The sequence below is a fragment of the Chiloscyllium plagiosum genome, unplaced genomic scaffold, assembly GCF_037043375.1.
Source record: "Chiloscyllium plagiosum isolate Xiang-an unplaced genomic scaffold, Cpla_swu_hap1 HiC_scaffold_11, whole genome shotgun sequence".
Taxonomy (NCBI): Eukaryota; Metazoa; Chordata; class Chondrichthyes; order Orectolobiformes; family Hemiscylliidae; genus Chiloscyllium; species Chiloscyllium plagiosum.
This window is the reverse complement of record NW_028270149.1, coordinates 54,463,768-54,482,870: the sequence shown is the minus strand read 5'-3', so window position 1 is coordinate 54,482,870 and position 19,103 is coordinate 54,463,768. Positions and strand designations below refer to the sequence as shown.

Here is a 19,103-nt window from a genome sequence, read left to right as displayed (position 1 = left end):
GAGCCTGGTCTCTTTGGCTAAGGAGGCAAAGCAGAAAAAGGCGAGACAAGACAGTGGAAGACAGGAATGCTGTGAGCATTCAGATAGACTCAGATCGAGTGAGTGCTGTGACAGTAAGTGAAGAGCCTGGAGTTGCAGCCTAGTCCAGTCCATGAGCTGGGTCTTTGTCCCGGAGTGCCCAGTGTCCCTTCTGCAGTGTAAAAATAACAGTTGCCAGGGCAGCCTGCAATGCAGCATTGTAATGGAGATGCGCTATGAGGGTTCTGAGAGGCTGATACATGTCAGATGCTAATGTCTATAGATGTGGGGGTGCTTGTGTCCAGTGCCTGTTGTAGATCGCAATGCCCAGCTTTCAACTTAGAGGTCGCTCAGAGCAAGTGATGAGCTGAATCTGCCAAGTATTTGTTCTGGTTTCCTTGTCAAGTTTTCTTGACATCTAGCTTGTTTAACAAATTTGGTAAATTAAAATCCAAATATTTAATTTGGTAGGTCTGGTGTTAACAAGGTGTTTAACAATTATTAATTCCAGTCAGTTATCATCTCACTGCTGTTTAACGAGAACCCTGCCATGCTACCTGTGGAATGCATAAAAACTGTAGCGAGATGATCTCAACATTGATCTAGGCCTCGCCACACTTGTCACCTGATTCTGCCACATATCTCATCATAGGCCATGTTGTTCTAAGCCCTACAAGATTCCGAATATCAATCAAAGCTATCACCAGAGGATCCATAAAAGTGGAGTAAACCATATGCTGGTCAGTTAGTTCACATTAAATTGCATGGACTTCGTCATGCACCCTGCTGTAAGTAAGCCAAATGGAACTGTGCTCCTAAAACTGTCAGACGTTGTGCAGAGTAAAACACTGGACACAGCTCGATGGGTACAGCAAGGGGAGTTGATGTCTGATACATCAGTGAAAGACTTGCTTTCTTACTTTAATTACCATTGGAACGTTATGTTGTTTATTCCTATATTATGATCATGTTTTGGGGCAATATTTCTGGCAGGACAATGATTTGGCAATGAACATTATATAAATCTGGCAGTCTGACAATGAGCACAGTAAATCTGGCAGTCTGCTTATTTTATTTTAATTGTTCAGTTGAACTAATTTGAGTCCTAAGATGTGTTCATGCGGTCTCACTTCCTGAAAACACCCAATCGATTTGGCTGAAACCAATTTTTACTGCTTCGTATTTGTTCTGTATCCTGAGAGAATATGACCATTAACAATAATAACTGCATGTTGAGGCAAGAAAATGACACCTAGCCCTCGGCAAGGCGGGTGTTACAAGTACATTGACACTCTCTTTGTTTTCATTGGGATTTCAGAAAGTACAATTGATCACCTCTGTGACCTTACTGTTGATGCAAACATTCAAGTGCAAGGAGACTTCAAAGCGGAAAGAGCAAAGAAATAGTAAAACTACTAATTTGATTCTTGTATCCAAAATAGGATGAAAGACATGGGGTTAACAACTTTAAGTGGAAAGAAAATGTCAAAACAACTTTTACAATCAGTACTTTCTTTTAATGAAAAGGTTGACAAAACTCCAATGGAGTTGCTCACTGTTGAAGTGGGGAATGGAAAATAACCTCAGTTTCCATTAATCTTTTGGTTAAATTAATTGAAAGATGATGATGAAGACAGAAACAATTAAACTTTTAGCTTGAAGGTAAATGTGATGATGGTTCTCTAGTATCAATGGTTTGGTGCTTGGGTTTTGTCTGTATCACAACTCCTGTGAACTTGCTGGAAAAAGGAAGGAAATTGGCTCTTGACCAGAATTGGAGAAACAGGAGAATTTGGCAATTTTAGTCAAGCAAGCCAGATCTACTCTTTAAATATTAAACCAGGAAATGGAGAGAAAAAATGCTGTCTTCCTTTGGAGCAGATCTTTCTTGTTGTAAGTTCAAGCTGTATTTAACAAATGAACTAAGAGACATTTTTTTGTATTGAAAATGTAATGATAAAAACGAAAAAATGTGAATACCATCCCCAAAAATAATACTGTAAAGACTTGCTGATTTCTGTAAAATTGGTTACCTGGTACAGAGTCTAAAGTTCCAAATTGCCTTACCAAGGGAATGGGTGAAATGAGACTTTGTACTAACTACTCACAAGTCCTCATTCTGCCTATGAATTCTATTTTTGCATTATTAACAGCATAAACTGCTGTTGACCTTGGCTCATTTCTCATTTTCCCTCTGGAATTGTGGAGATTTGGACCCATGTTTAAAAGTCCTTCAAATATTAAAAGACAGAAATTAACATGAATCCAGAGTAGGCCATTTGGTCTCACTCATTAAGGTAATGGTTGAGCTTCTACTTTGATTTGAACCTGCCAGGAGGCAATGCCCTAACTGGCCATCACTGTTCATATCATCCTGCGAAGGACAATGGGTGGATTATGGAGGCTAAAGGGAAATAACAATATCCAACCAGTGTAACCTCACTGAGAGTGATGGATGCTACAAAGGTTGGCAAGCAAGTGCAAGGACACCTCAACACAAAGGTGCCTTCCTCGCCTGCATTAAAGTCATTAAATAAAAAGCTGGTAAAGGAGAACCCCCACTGCAGAAATCAGACATGATTGTGGTCTTCTATCCCTGATACCCGTCATCAAGGCTATGGCCTCCCTGGCTCTGAGGGAGATCTGGTCTGACACCTGGAAGCCAGCTGTATGGAGCTGGCAATCTCTGCGTGCAGTAAGGGGTTGCTCTGATCGGAGTAAAATGCTGTCACTGCTCCAAAATGACTCTAAATTGGGTCTTAATTAGTCTTGTTAGGCTGCCTGCCTCCATGAAGCCAATCCAGTTCTGGGTCTGTTCCAGGAAAGTTCCTCAGAAGCAGGAATGTATTCAGCTGACACTGTCCCTTCCATTTATAGTGTTAACCGCTTCCGGTCCTATCTCCATAGCGTTAGGAATATTTAACCCATGAACATGAAGTCAAACTGATTGACAAGATGTCAGGATCATCTGCAGCTTTCCTCAGAACACTACCAAAATGTAGCAAAGCTATTTTTGTTATTCCTTACCTTAATCATTGATCCATACAGGAGTGTGTACAAACAGACACAATTATGGGAATGGATCACAAACGTATGCTTTATTTAAAATAGGAACTGTACTAAATTTATACTGAGCAGAAAGTCCAATTTTGACAGATTGCTAATGTACAGAAATGAGATTTTCCTTCGGTTTGAGCCCCATGAAATTATATTCTAGAACAGATCCATTTGCTTTCTGAAAGCAAACCAGGAGCACCATCTGTGCTGTCATATTGGACTTTACATGAAATAATGTTGACCCACCATTCACCACAGCATTTCAGCAATGACTGATTTTCTTAACTGCACCCTTAACTCCATTTTTGACAAATATTTTTACAAATTACAGTCACTCACCACATCAATGTTCCCTGGTATGATTTTTCTCTCTGCTCCTTGCAGTCCACTGGAAGTAGACTTGAAAGAATTTGACAGATAACTGGTTTCTTTAAGAAGGCAGTTCTGAAGAAGAGTCATTTGGATTTGAAATGTTAGCTCAGTTTCTCTCTTGACAAAAACTCACAATCCTGCTGAGTTTCTCCAGCACCTTTAAATCTCCAGCATCCACAGTATTTTGATTTTAACTCATTTCGTCAGTCAGTGCAAGATCTGACTGGACCACAAACAATATCAGATTTTACTCATGTCTGCAAACATTGCTCACTGATCGAAACCAATCCAGGGATGCAAGGGATCCTGGCAGAGTCTCTACCCCAGAGTCAGGAGGCCTGCATTCAAGCCCCAAGTCTCTGCTCCAGAGATGTGTAATAACATACCTGAGCAGGTTCAGAAAATATGTGTCCTGGAATGTAACTATGTCCTCAACATCTTGCCTTAGCTGCAACTATCTTAAATCCCTCAAAAATCTCCCCATTTATGTTCAGCAATAAATATGAGATGCTCATGATTTCTTAGTCATTGGAATCAAGCCCATCTGATCAGCTGCCTTTGCTTTAATACTCTCTTCAACTCATCCACCTTCCTCTAATATCTCCAGCCCTAGCCTGAACTTGCATTTTACTCTAGCTTCTCTCCTAGCCCCCTTCATGCTGTATTTATGCTCATCTTGTCCAAGAAACCCACATCCTGTTGCCTCAAAGCTATTCCTATATAACCATTGCCTATCTAATTTCCTCTCCACATTAGATGATATTGTTAATGGTTCTTTTACTTCTGGTATTGTCTCTCTGGTATGATCATTCAAGATTCTGCTATCTGTATTCTTACTCACTGACAATGGCCACTTGTCAGCCAACACCTTTATTTTAAATTTCTTATATCTGTATTAAAACTCATTCAAGGCCTTCCCACATCAGCAACTCAATGAGCTTTTACAGCAGCAGAACCCTTAGCACATCTAATTCTGGTCTCTTGAGCAGCCCCAAGATTAATTGTTCCACCACTGATGGCCATGCCTAGCCTCTAAGCTTTGAAACATCTCCCTAATTTCCAACTCGTTATGTTTCTTCCTTCCTTTATGATGATAGTTCAAACCTGTCTCCCTCACCAAATATTTGGCCATATTACCTAATATATACCTTCATATCTTGGAGTCTATTTTGCTTTATAATACTCTTGTGAAGTCACTTAGAACATTTTATTACATAACAGGCATACATAAATATAAGTGGCTATTATTGATCATTATAAAGTGCTTAGAGTACATAAGTAAGGAAGTCTTATTGCAGTTACATGGGTTTTTGGTGAGTCCATACCTTGTGTACCATTTTGATCTCCTTGTCTAATGGAGGATATATTTGCCTTAAAGAGGATTCAATAAAGATTCATGAGTTAGATTTCTGGACTAACTGGATTATTTTGTGAAGATAGATTAGATGGGATAGGCCCATTTCCCATAGCAATGACATTTTACACCAAGGTCAAGCCTGGGAAAATATGCCTCAGAATTTCAGATTTCTATTCCTGGATAGAGGAGGTAATTGGAGTCATGGTGGATGATGTTAGAAACAACGCAGAGACTGCTTGTGTGGAGATGGGCTAGACCAAAGATACCAACAATTTGCCAAGGCATTGGAAGAAACATAAAACAGAAAAGTAACGTCTATCTCTCACAATCCTCACCTTCCACACACTTCCTGTGGCCCAATTATGTCAATCCATGCCAACTCATACTCTCTAGCCACAATCATGGCTGCTCATTGCCCTCCCATGCTAACCTATGCCATCACATTCCACCCGTTGTCCTTTTGACTACTATACTAATTCACAGAAACTTTGATTAAATAAAAATCTTAACTTTGATAAATTATTTTTTTAAAAATAACACTCTGATTGTTTAAAAATAAAAGCACATCTAATTTCATTATATTAAAAAAGCATTGGCATTCACAGCCCTACTTCAAAGAGTTTAGCACCACTAGGAAATGTCAATGAAACTGAATTGACAGACTTTTCACTATGACAATGTAAAGTTGTGAAATCAGTCACACAGATGTAATGACAACCTCAAGTTTAAGTTAGCAGATAGAATGACATAGCAAGCATTTATTTTTAAATACTCTCAACAGCTTATATCATATATTTAAAGAGTAGGAGTTTTGAATGCCTTAACAATGTAACAGCTCAGTTAAATAGCTCCTTTTGACAACTCTTTTTAATCATTCTATTGACAGCTCCATTTGATATTTTTATTGATACTTTGTTCTGCTGATGGCTCCATCAGTGGTTCCCTCTGACAGCTCTGTTGACAGAACCTTTAGGCAATTATAATGAGTTTGGCATATTTAATGAGATTACTCGCTACTTATGCACTTAGTGTCTACTTTTCAGAATCCCAAAGGATGCTTTACCTCTCCCAGCTGGCACTTTACCTCTTCAAGAATGCACCTGGCCTCCCCCAGAGCTGATCTGGGAGCACATCGTAAAGGGTACATCGTCGATACAAAAAGGCACTCTACCTCTGGTAAGTTGAAACTTTCTCCTACCAGGTCTAAAGTTACTTGTTAGATACCCCATGAACAACAAAATCAGATCAGCCTGAACAGCTTTACTTAAAAAAACCTGAACAAACTGCGGATGCTGTAAATCAGAAACAAAACCAGAAGTTGGTGGAAAAGCTCAGCATCTCTGGCAACATCTGTGGAGAGAAAGCAGAGGTAATGTTTTGGGTTGAGTGACCACTCCTCAGAACTCCTCATCTCTGCCGACCAGATATCCGCACCTAATCTGGACCCATTTGCCAGCATTTGGCCCATATCCCTCTAAACCCTTCCTATTCATATACCTATCCAGAGGCTTTTTAAATGTTACAATTGATTTTGTTTAGCATTTTTAAGATAATGGTTGAACAATTATTTAAATACTAAGGGGACAAAGAGAATTGGAGTCATTGTGGGAAGATGAAGTTCAGGTTTATGATTATTCGTAATTTTATTGAATGGTCGAGCTGGCTTTCAAAACTGCTTCTAGTTCTTACATTTTTTATCATATTCTACTCAATCAGCACTTTAACTCTCCTGATATGATTTCATATTCATCTTACTGGGTGCATCAACCCCTGCCTCTGTGACTCAAAATCTCTAACCTTTTTACAGACATGCCAACCTGCGTTTAGCAGGAACAGCAATGTCAACAATTCCCTTCGCGTTATTGTGGGAAGCTAATAACAGTTCTCAGGGGTCACATAATCACCTATAAATTGCCCAATTAATTTCAATGGGGCCAAATTCCTGATTAAGCAAAACCACTTTACTTGTAAACAAGTTTTGTTTTTCAGATGCTGTGTGTTAACTGATATCACAAGAGAATTAGAGCTCTCACTAAAGTGATCCCAGCTGCCAACTAATTGATTTTTCCTGTAGATCTGAACAAGTTATTCTGTCATATCTTAAAATCTTCAGTGTAGGGGCGTGTTGTGAAACAGTGGTAGTGCCCGTACCCCTGATCCAGGAGGCCCAGCTACATCATACTTTAATCGCGGGCTAACTACTAGGTACTAATCAAAATTAAGAAGCCTGTTACAATGTCTTTTTGAGTGAAAGAAAGAGGAATGTTATTACTTACTAACTCTAAGAAAAATAATAAATTGCAACAGCAAGCACAAACACACACAGTCAAATACAAAGTCGATAGCTTTCAAAACGGGAGAGTGTCTCAGGCAATAGGAATAAAGAATATACAGTCTAAAAACATATCCTTAGAATCTTTTGAGGGTTAGGTTTAAGCCAGAGACCTTGTTTTTTAATGAATGCCTGATATCCTGAGCAGTGGCGAAAATTGTAAATATGCTTGAGGTCTCGAAGAATAGTTGTTTCTCTAGTTTGCTTTATCATTGGGCTATGCTTTTCGAGAGTAAGGAGACCAAAGGAAGTCCTCTTGTTGTGTGTTATAAATCCGTTTCCTCACTCTGCTTCTTAACCAAGTATCTACTGAAGGAAGATCAATTTGTTGTTTTACAGAGTCTGGCTCTATTGTCTTTCCGAATTGGATTTTTGAAGGCATCAATTTCATGTCCAATATGTGTACCTTCTTGTATAAACATAAACAGGAAATCTGAACGCCTTGACACTTAGTCCAAGAAGATCACAGGCTTTAAGTATCAGGCAATTTAAGTTGAAAATTGATCCGCCATGATTTACGAACACTGTGACAAAACATAAAATTTCCTTTAGGAACATATTATAACCAATCATGAATTTATTCTCAACAATGCAGCAGCATGTTCCAGAAATTATATGAACATAATTTGACTGCTGCTTCTGCTTGCGTCCAGGACCACATGACTGCCGACATCATCAATGACCAGTTATTTTCACTTCCATCCACGTGACCACTCCAACACACACACCTACTCCGGTGAAGTCTCCACCCCTGCTCCGGGCCCCAGCTCTGCACTCAGATTCAATGCCAAGCGCTGCCAGGTATTCTCCATTCCTCTGGACCTCCCCATCACTGAGACTGAACAGTCAGTGCCCAGCAAAGGACTCACCTTCATTGCCCTGCGCCCACATGTGAACGGGTTACGCACACGCCACAATGTTGAGCTCTTTTTCCACTGCCTCCGTCTCCATGCCTATTTCTTTGAACAGTAATCCAACCCATCCTCTAATGACTCCTTCTCTTGCCTTCAGCAAACTCTATCCTCCTGGTCACCTCCCCTCCAACCCCTGGCTTCCTACCCTCCTTCAAACTTTGCATCTCAAACTACTGCCGCGACATCAATCGTTCGGATCTCTCTACCCCTCACATCCACTTCAGCCTCTCCCTATCAACATACATAGCCCTCTAGTCTCTTCACTCTAAACCCACCAAAAAGGGTGGTGTGGTGATAGTGTGGTGAACTCACCTCTATATCGCTGAAACCAGACACCAACTCTGACACTTCCTTATACCATCCCATCAACAATGACCTCACCTTTGATCACCAAGCCATCATCTCCCAGACCATAAAGAACCACATCACTTTGGAAGATCTCCTGTTCACAGCCTCCAACCTATTAGTTACCCAACCCCACACCGCCCGTTTCTATCCCCCATCCAAAATCCATAAAACTAACTGTCCCAGTCGACTCATTGCCTCCTACCTCAACTCCGTTTTTTTCCCCTTTGGTCCAGGAACTCCCCACCTACATTCAAGACACAACCCACACCCTTCACCTCTTCCAAAACTTTCAATTCCCTGGCCACCAACACCTCCTTTTGACCACGGATGTACAGGCCCTTTACACCTGTGTCCCCTGCATGAAGGGTGTAAAGGCCCTTTGCTTCTTCCTCTCCTGGAAGCCCAATTAGTCCCCCTTCACTGACACTCTTATTCGCCCAGAACTGGTCCTCACCCTCAACAATTTTTCATTTGGATTCCTCCCACTTCCTACAAGGGGTAGCCATGGACTCGCACGTGGGCCCAAGCTATGCCTGCCATTTTATTGGATTCGTGGAACACTCCCTCTTCCACAACTACACTGGCATCATCCCTGACCTCTTCCTCCACTACATCGATGACTGCATTTGTGCTATCCTTATGCTTCCATGTGGAGCTCGAGCAACTTCACCAACACCTTCCACCCTGCCCTCAAATTCGCCTGACACCTCCCTTCCCTTCCGGCATCTCTCCAGAAACTGACTCACCACTGATATCCATTTCAATCCCACTGACTCTCATAACTACCTGCTCTCACCCACCCTCCTGCAAAAATGCTATTCCACTGTCCCAATTCCTCTGCCTCAACCACATCTGCTCTCAGGATGAGGGGTTCCACTCCAGGGCATCTCAGATATCCTCCTCCTACTACTTTTGGGACTGTAGTTTCCTCTCCTCCATAATTAAGGATACGCTCAACTGCATTTCCTCCATCTTCTGCCCTCAAACCCACTTCCCCAACAAAAAAAGGATAGAGTCCCCTTAGTCTCCACATGCCACCCCACCAACCTCTCAATCCAATGTATCATTCTCCGACATTTCTGCAACCTATAATCAGATCCCACCACCAAAGCAATATTTCCTCCCCTCCTCCCCTAACTGCCTGCTTTCTGCAAAGACTGTTCACTCTGCAACTCCCTCATCAATTCTACATTCCCCACTAACTTCCCCACCACATCCAGTACATTTCCCTTTAACCACAAGAGGTGCAACACCTGTCCCCACATTGCCCCTATCATCTCTGTTCAAGGCCCTGATCAAGCCCTCCAAATCTAGCAGAGATTCACCTGCACTCCATCCAATCTCATCTATTGCATCCATTACCCCTGATGTGGCCTCCTCTAAATCGGGGAGACCAAACGCAGACTCGGGGAACGGCTCACAGAGCATCTGCACTCTGTACACACACTAATCAACCTGAGTTTCTAATTTCCATCCATTTTAATTTCCCCTCCCACTCCCACAGCAACATGTCCATCCTTGGCCCTATCCACTGTCAGAGTGAGACCAAACGGAAACTGGAGGAACAACATCTGGGAAGCTTACAGCCCATTGGACTCAATATTGATTTCACCAGCTTCAAAATCCCTCCTCTCCCATCTCCAGCCCTCCCCTTTCTCCACACCTCCCTGACCTGACTTAACCTATCTATCTTCCTATTCACCTATCTGCTTCACCCTTCCCACTGACCAATCACAACAACCCCCTACCTACAAACACCTACTACATTTCTCCAAACCTCACCCCCTCCCATTATATATTTCTAGGCTCCCTTCTCTTCCCCTAGTCTTGACAAAGGGTTTGGGCCTGAAACATTGACTATCCTACTCCCTGGATGCTGTCTGATGTGCTGTGTTCTTCCAGCTTCCCATCTATTGACTCTGTTTTCCAGCATCTGCAGTCTTTACTGTGCTGTAAGTTACTTGCCATTGTGTTTATGTTAAAAAAAAGATTTATCTTGGCATCTTTTTGTATGAAATAAAAACAAATCTCTTATAGAATGGTAAACCTTTTTTGTAGTTATGGCATAACCATATGATGAAATGCAATGCATACTGCTGTTTCTATATCACTAGAATGCTCTAGAATTCTGGATATTGCAAATCAGACTGGATTCCTTCAACTGTTCCGCTACCTGGTTCAGTCTGAAAAGCTAAAGGAAGGTGGGAACGTATGAGAGTGTAGTGCCTGGAACGTCGATTCTCCTGTTCCTTGGAATGCTGCCTGACCTGCTGTGCTTTTCCAGCACCACAATCTCGACTCTGATCTCCAGCATTTGCAGTCCTCACTTTCTCCCGGTGGGAAGGTATGGTCAAAGTGAGAAAACTAGATTCGTGATGTCAAGAAACGTTTTTTCCAAATTTTTACTTAAGCCTTAAATGATGACTTCAGACCTTACATTGAGCAGGGGGACCATTTTATTTCAATGCTTTTGCATCTCTCTAACATCTCAATTTATCTTTTTGCATGTTACTTCCAATTCTCCTCTTCTTCAATTTGAAAAAAATGGTTCAAATGCCTAACATGTAAATCATAGCAGATACCTAATATCTGGAGCTCACTGAATGCCTGTCCCGATCATCATATAATTGTTCCTCCACAGCAACATCTCTGCATTCTCCATAGCCACCATCTTCAATGATGCTTGTCTGCACAAGTTGGAATATGCCAACTCGCAGCTTCATCATAGCATCCTGACTGCTCTCAGACAAAGTACAACACAACTTTTGACCTTCAACACTTTGGAGCTTAGGGATACCAACTAATTGAATCATTCTGTGAGGTTGGTTTGCACATAAGAGCATACCCACATCTCATGCGCAAAATGCATCTTATGACTCTTAGCATGTTTTCTTAGTGCTCATTCACCTTTCAATTATTTGGAAGATGCCAAATAACTGCCTAGCCACTGTTTATATATTGTTGCTTTCTTAGTGCACACTCACTGACCTCAGCACTGACTTACAGCCTGCCAGCTTCTGTGTGGATTGCATTCAGGACAGTGTCTTTTGTGCTGAGTTACAAGCTGGTGTGTGGAAGACATTGCTTTTTAGTGCAGAGTGAGACACAGAGTGTGATGGAAGGGAGCATTCGGGGTGCGTATAGTACTGTGTGACACTGAGCTACGTCAGTTCACAACTGAGCATCAGTTTCTGTGGCAAACACACTGCATGCTCTTTAAGCGAGTGTAAATGCCAAAGTCAGCTGTCCTTAGAGGGGCTATGGTTAATCAGGGGTGACTGTCATGGCCAGCCAAGAAGTTCATCAGATGCCAGTTTAGGATTTGACAAGGTGCCACACAGGTTGCTGGTAAATAAGATAACAGCCCATGATGTTAGGAACAAGGTACTAATATGGATAGAGTATTGGCGAATCAGCAGAAGGCAGAGAGCGGGGACATGGGAGTCTTTTTCAGGCTGAATGCTAGTGACTAGTAAAGTTCTGCAGGGCTCAGCGTTAGAAATCCAACAATTCATATTATACATTAATGATCTGGATGAAAAGCATTGTTGCTAAGTTTGTAGATGATACAAAGATAGGTGGAGAGACAAATATTGTTGAGGAGGAGACAAGGCTGCAGAAAGACTTGGACAAGCTAGGAGAGTAGGCAACAAAGTGGCAGCTGGTATACAATATGGGAAAATGTGAGGTTATGCACTTTGGTGGGAAGAGATATAGACTTTTTCTCAATAGGGAAAGGATTTGAAAATCTAAAGTATGAAGGGACTTAAGAAAATCCTGATCTAGGACTCCTAAGGTTGATATGCAGGAATCATATCATTGCATTAGACAATGTTAGCAAAAATGCAAAACCACAGTGGTGTTGACCATCGATGATTCCCCATCGGCAGTAGCCCGCGCCCATCCATGCTGTAATTGTCTCCAAAACTTGCACCCCTTCAGAGAGTGATTGTACCACCTGTATTTCAGCATGTTGCCTCCAATCCCAATAACTGACTTTATCAGCTTCCCCACCACAGCAATGCTGCTTGATAACCCACCTTGACTCTCAATGTATAGAACCCTGGGATGATAAACCACTGAATGAAATTGGAATGACAGCCCAGGCTGACAGACCGGACAACTGACAGATCTTTGTATAACTCCTGATTGATTGGTTGCGCCCTATCTGTAGGACTGACCACGGCCCACTCCCCAGTTGTAATAGGATGGATCCACGGATTCTGATTGTACTAAGTGGACGACTGACCATATCCAAACCCTTCGGAAATTGGATGTGCCCTTGACTGATTATGATTGGACACTCTTTGACCCCTCCCCTTAGACTTTCAGACAGGACCATCTGATTGAAGTATTGTTTTGGAACTTTGGGGAAAAGTCAAAATAACAGCACATTTAAAAGGGAGAGAAACAGACAAAGGAAGCACATGGCGAGGTTAGTGCGTGCGTGAGAGAGAGAGAGAGAGAGAGAGAAACCCACACTGCTAACTGACACAGTCGTGAACCTGCACAGTTACTGCCTTTGCTGTTTGAATTCGTGTATTGCTGGACATCGGAGTGCATCTGGGAAAATTAACAAACAGTGAAATTCACAACTGATCTTGGAGGGACCTGTTTGGGAGAGGTCACAGCACAGAAACAGACAAGGGAATATTTTAAGCGTGGTCTGACAGTTAATCTGCAGTAGTGAGTAGAGTGGGTTCTTTCTTGATTAATGTTTTATTGAGATATGTCTCTTGATTAAACTTAAAATATAAACCATAAGTATTATTTAGTCTGGAGCAGTGTTTTGTAGAGGAATGGGTCTGTAGATTGAAAGAAGCAAAAATGTCCCTTAGGAGAGTGATATTCTCTTCTTGCCAGATGTGGGAGTTTAGGGAGAGTTTATGGGTTATTGAGGATTATATCCACAATAAATGCGGTTGGTTGTGAATCCTATCAGATTGAATGAATCAGTTGGAGAGACAGTTAGAAGCAATGAGGAATTTACAAGAGCAACGGGATATGATGGATGGCAGTTATAGGAAGGGGGAAAAGTCACAGATACAGTCACATAGATGGATTAATTCTCGGAAAGCTAAGCTAGGTAGGCAAGTAATGCTCCTCGGATGCTGCCTGAACTGCTGTGCTCTTGCAGCACCATTGATCCAGAATCTGGTTTCCAGCATCTGAAGTCATTGTTTTTACCTCTTATGTGACTATCCCCATCTCAAAAAAGGATGCTGTTTCGGAAACCGTAGGGGGTGATGGATTCTCAGGGGAATGTAGCACAGCCAAGTTTCTGGTATTGAGACTGGCTCTAATGCACTGAGAGGTACATCAGGTACCAAGAAATTGATTGTGTTAGGGAACTCTCTAATCAGAGGTACAGACAGACATTTCTGTGGCCAGCAGTGAAAAATCAGAATGGTGTATTGATTCCCTGGTGCCAGAATCAAGGATGTCTCAGAGGGTGCACAATGTTCTCACGGGGGAGAGGGGCCAGCAGGAGGTCATTGTACACATTGGAACCAAACGACATAGGAAGGGAAAAGGTTGAGATTCTGAAGGGAGATTAGAGAGTTAGGCAGGAATTTAAAAAAGGAGGCCCTCTCGGGTAGTATTATCTGGAATACTCCTGGTGCTACGAGCTAATGAGGGCAGGAATAGGAGGATAGAGCAGATGAATGCATAGCTGAGGAGCTAGTGTATGGGAGAAGGATTCACATTTTTGGATCATTGAAATCTATTTTGGGGTAGACGTGACCTGTACAAGAAGGACGGATTGCACCTAAATTGGAAGGGGACTAAAATACTGGCTAGGAGATTTGCAAGAGCTGCTCAGGAAGATTTAAAGTAGTAAGGTGGGGGGTGCGGAGGGGGAAGTGGCGGTGATGGGGGGGGCGCAGGGAGATAGTGAGGAAAGAGGTCAATCTGACACTGGCACAGTTGAGAACAGAAGAGAGTCAAACAGGCAGGGCAGGCAGGAACAAAGCAGAGAACAAGATAGGAATTTGTTAAGTCTGAACAAGACAATTTTCTGATTGTGTGTGCATGTGTAAAACCTGACCTATTCTTGGATAATAAGGCAGGGCAGGTGACTGAGGTGTCAGTGGGAGAGCAGTTTGGGGCCAGCGACCATAATTCTATTTGTTTTAAAATAGTGATGGAAAAGGTTAGATCAGATCTAAAAGTTGAAGTTCTCAATTGGAGAAAGGCCAATTTTGACGGTATTAGACAAGAACTTTCAAAGGCTGATTGGGGCAGATATTCGCAGGTGAAGGGACGGCTGGAAAATGGGAAACCTTCAGAAATGAGATAACGAGAGTCCAGAGACAGTATATTCCTGTTAGGGTGAAAGGAAAGGCTGGTAGGTATAGAGAATGCTGGATGACTAAAGAAATTGAGGGTTTGGTTAAGAAAAGGAAGGAAGCTATGTCAGGTACAGACAGGATAGATCAAGTGAATCCTTGGAAGAGTATAAAGCCAGTAGGAGTATACTTAAGAGGGAAATCAGGAGGGCAAAAAGGGGACATGAGATAGCTTTGGCAAATGGAGTTCAGGAGAATCCAAAGGGTTTTTAAAAATACATTAAGGACAAAAGGATAACTAGGGAGAGGATAGGACTCCTCAAAGATCAGCAAGGTGGCCTTTGTGTGGAGCCAGAGGAGATGGGGGAGATACTGAACGGGTATTTTGCATCAGTATTTACTGTGGAAAAGGACATGAAAGGTATAGAATGTCGGGAAGTAGATGGTGACATCTTGAAAAATGTCCATATTACAGAGGAAGTGCTGGATGTCTTGAAACGCAAAAAAGTGAATAAATCCACAGGACCTGATCAGGTGTACCCTAGAACTCTGTAGGAAGCTAGAGAAGTGCTTGCTAGGCCTTTTGCTGAGATGTTTGTATCATCGATAATCACAGGTGAGGTGCCAGAAGACCTGACGTTGGCTAACATGGTGCCACTGTTTAAGAAAGGTGGTAAGGACAAGCCAGGGAATGAAAGACAGTGAGCCTGACGTTGGTGGTGGGCAAGTTGTTGGAGGGAATCCTGAGGGACAGGATATACATGTATTTGGAAAGGCAATGACTGATAGTCAACATGGCTTTTGTGCATGGAAAATTGTGTCTCTCAAACTTGAATGATTTTTCTAAAAAAGTAACAAAGAGGATTGATGAGGGCAGAACGGAAGATGTGACCTATAAGAACTTCAATAAGACGTTTAACAAGGTTCCCCATGGGAGACTGGTTAGCAAGGTTAGATCTCATGGAATACAGGGAGAACTAGCCATTTGGATACAGAACTGGCTTACAGGTAGAAGACAGAGGGTGGTGGTGGAGCATTGCTTTTCAGACTGGAGGCCTGTGACTAGTGGAGTGCCACAAGGATCGGTGCTAGGTCCACTACTTTTTGTCATTTACATAAATGATTTGGATGGCAGCATAAGAGGTACTGTTAGTAAGTTTGCAGATGACACCAACATTGGAGGTGTAGTGGACAGCGAAGAGGGTTACCTCAGATTACAACAGGATCTGGACCAGATGGGCCAATGGGCTGAGAAGTGGCGGATGGAGTTTAATTCAGATAAATGTGAGGTGCTGCATTTTGGGAAAGCAAATCTTAGCAGGACTTATATACTTAATGGTAAGGTCCTAGGGAGTGTTGCTGAACAAAGAGACCTTTGTGTGCAGGTTCATAGCTCCTTGAAAGTGGAGTCATGGGTAGATAATATAGTGAAGGTGTTTGATATGCTTTCCTTGGCCAGAGTATTGAGTACAGGAGTTGGGAGGTCATGTTGCAGCTATACAGGGCACTGGTTAGGCAACTGTTGGAATATTGCGTGCAGTTCTGGTCTCCTTCCTATCAGAAAGATGTTGTGAAACTTGAAAGGGTTCAGAAAAGATTTATATGGATGTTGCCAGGGTTGGAGGATTTGAGCTATTGGGAGAGGTTGAATAGGCTGAGGCTGTTTTGCCTGGAGTATCGGAGGCTGAGGGGTGACCTTAGAGGTTTATAAAATCATGAGGGGCATGGAGAGGATAAATACACAAAGTCTTTTCCTTGGAGTGGGGGAGTCCAGAACTAGAAGGCATCGGCTTAGGGTGAGAGTGGAAAGATATAAAAGAGACCTAAGGGGCAACTTTTTCATGCAGAGGGTGGTATGTGTATGGAATGAGCTGTCAGGAAGGGTGGAGGTTAATACACTTGCAACATTTAAAAGGCATCTGGACGTGCATATGAATAGGAAGGGATTGGAGGGATATGGGCCGGGTGCTGGCAGGTGGGACTAGATTGGGTTGGGATATCTGTTCAGCATGGGTGAGTTGGACTGAAGGGTCTGCTTCCGTGCTGTACATCTCTATGACTCTATGTACAGGCTGTCTGGTGTGTCACCTGCTAGTATATACTATCGGTGACATTGACATGGTGCAGTACTTTGTAGCAACATCTCCATCCCCTTGTCTGCATTGGAGGGGTCCTACTCTTCTCCTTCAAATCCTTTAGGCCCCAAGTGCCTGGTTGTAAGACACTATTTTCTGTGAGGAGACAAAGGGAGGGATCGAGTGTGATGGAAGTTGACAGAAGAGCTGTCAGTAGTGATGGATTAGCTAGAGTAGTAGTGAGATATCCATAGCAAGTGACTGGAATCATAAAATCCCTTTTGGCCCATTGAATCCACACCAACCGTTTGCAGAGCATGCCACCCAGATCCACCCCCTTATTCTATCCCTGTAACCCTGCATTTCCCATGACTCATCCAGCTGACCTGCACATCACTGAACACTATGGGCATTTTAACATGGCCCATCCACTCAAACCTGCATCTTTTTGGACTGTGGGAGGAAACCTGAACACCCAGAGGAAACCCACGCAGGCAGAGGAAGAAGATGCAAATTCCACACTGACAGTCACCTGAGGGTGGAATCAAACCCAGGTGCCTGGCACTGTGGAGCAGCAGTACTGACCACTGTGCCATCACAGAGTCAGAAGCCAAGAGAACAGGCAGCGTTTAAAAGGATATGGTGGGTGAGTAGACATGATGTAGGCAATAGCGAGAGCCATAATCCATGAGCCTTGGTGAGAAGTGCATGCAGTGACAGAGTTAGAATGAGTAGTGGCTCTGAGTGTACGTAACCAAAAGAAGATAATGGCACTTACCTTGCTGAGTGCAGAAGTGCAGAATGCATCTTCCTGCAAGCTGAGTGTTCCTTTTAACCTGACACAGCACTGATGCAGACCCCTACCTTGTGCTAAGCTAGTGGGTGTAGTGGTGTAGCCTCCCATGTCAGGTAGCTGGCTGACCATGCTCCTCTCCACCATCGCTTCCTGAAGCAGCTCCAAATCTGTCACAAATGGAGGAGAGAGCTTTCCTTTCTGAGCTATGTGTTCAGTAATTGCTATGGAGCACCATAGCATGAGTTGGTTCCTGGTTTGCATAATCTGAAGTTATGCACAACTGGAGTTAAATGCGGCACACTGCAAGGTCCCCACACTGGTGAGTGCTTCCTCTCTCCTATCCTACATTTTCACAAGAACAGCACCAAAGAGCTTGGCAGTATCATTAATGAGATGAGGAATGGAAGATTGTCATTTCAAGTCATAGTGGGCTAGTTTACATGAATATCACTCCACTTTAACTGAAATTGAAAAGTTCAGCCTTAAATTATATTCACTGACAGAAAAGAACAGTGAATTGAATTCTGAAACCCACATGAACCAAATTATAGTGGATTGAATAATTTTAAAATTCAATTCTCTAAAGCAAACGTCTGAAATTATTTAAATTGTGCATTTGAATTATGTTATAAATTGCCATCTGTGAATGTCAATCATGGGTTATAGAGTACTAACAGTTGATTATTGGCCATTCTTTTTGAAATTAACTGCCTTAAGGATGCAAGAGGGAGACTAAACCAAACAATCAAAAATTGTCTTCAACAGATAACTTAGTTTATTGAAAATGGCACAAAATGATTATGTTCCAAGATTCATCATTGTCATTATACTGGCTATTCCTTGAGGTCGAGATAATGGTCTTCATTACGTTGATCTATGTATGGGCTCTCAAGTGGCTTATGAGTCCAATCTTGGCTATGAAAGTTCTTCACATTCAGGACCCGTAGTTCTAGATGGCAGATTGGGCTTTGGTTGTTGCTGCCTCGCTTTCTGTTTTCTTCTATTTCCTTCTAGTTCTGCACATCTATTATCTTTGAAAGTTGCTGTTCTTTCTTGGATGATGGCTTGCCAGAGTTTCCTGTCCTTGGCACTGGTTTCCCGATTGTTGATGTTGATGTTGATGTTACATTTCTTCAGTTGGCTGTTAAAACATCTTTGAATCTCTTCTGTTGTCTGCCTGTTTTATATTTGCCTTCTTTAAGCTGGGAGTAGAAGATTTGTTTCAGCAGATGTTAGTCTTTCATCTGAACAACATGACCGCTCCATCTTAGTTGGCTCATGATGACGTAGGCTTCAAGGCTTGTTGTTTTTGCTGCTTTCAGCACGCTGACATTGGTTCTTCTATCTTCCCAGCTAATATTCGAGATGTGTCGAAGGCAGTGTTGATGGCACTTTTCAAGTGCTTTCAAATGTCATCGGTATGTTGTCCAAGCTTCTTGTGCATACAGGAGCGTTGGGATCACCACTGCTTTGTATGGTGTCTGTCTGGCTGTCACAATCATGAAAAGCTCTTATTTGGAGATGTCCAAAAGCTGTTTCAGCTC

The 19,103-nt window shown here is 42.5% G+C and overlaps 1 long non-coding RNA gene across 1 annotated transcript in view; it reads left to right on the top strand.

The window, feature by feature from the left end:
• The window catches only part of LOC148148801 (uncharacterized), a 54,402-nt gene extending 43,803 nt beyond the window's left edge, over positions 1-10,599 (top strand). The window contains exons 2-3 of the long non-coding RNA XR_015758582.1: positions 5,848-5,980; positions 10,513-10,599. This is a non-coding gene — a long non-coding RNA (uncharacterized LOC148148801). The remainder of the gene's footprint in view (positions 1-5,847; positions 5,981-10,512) is intronic.
• Positions 10,600-19,103: the final 8,504 nt, after the last annotated feature.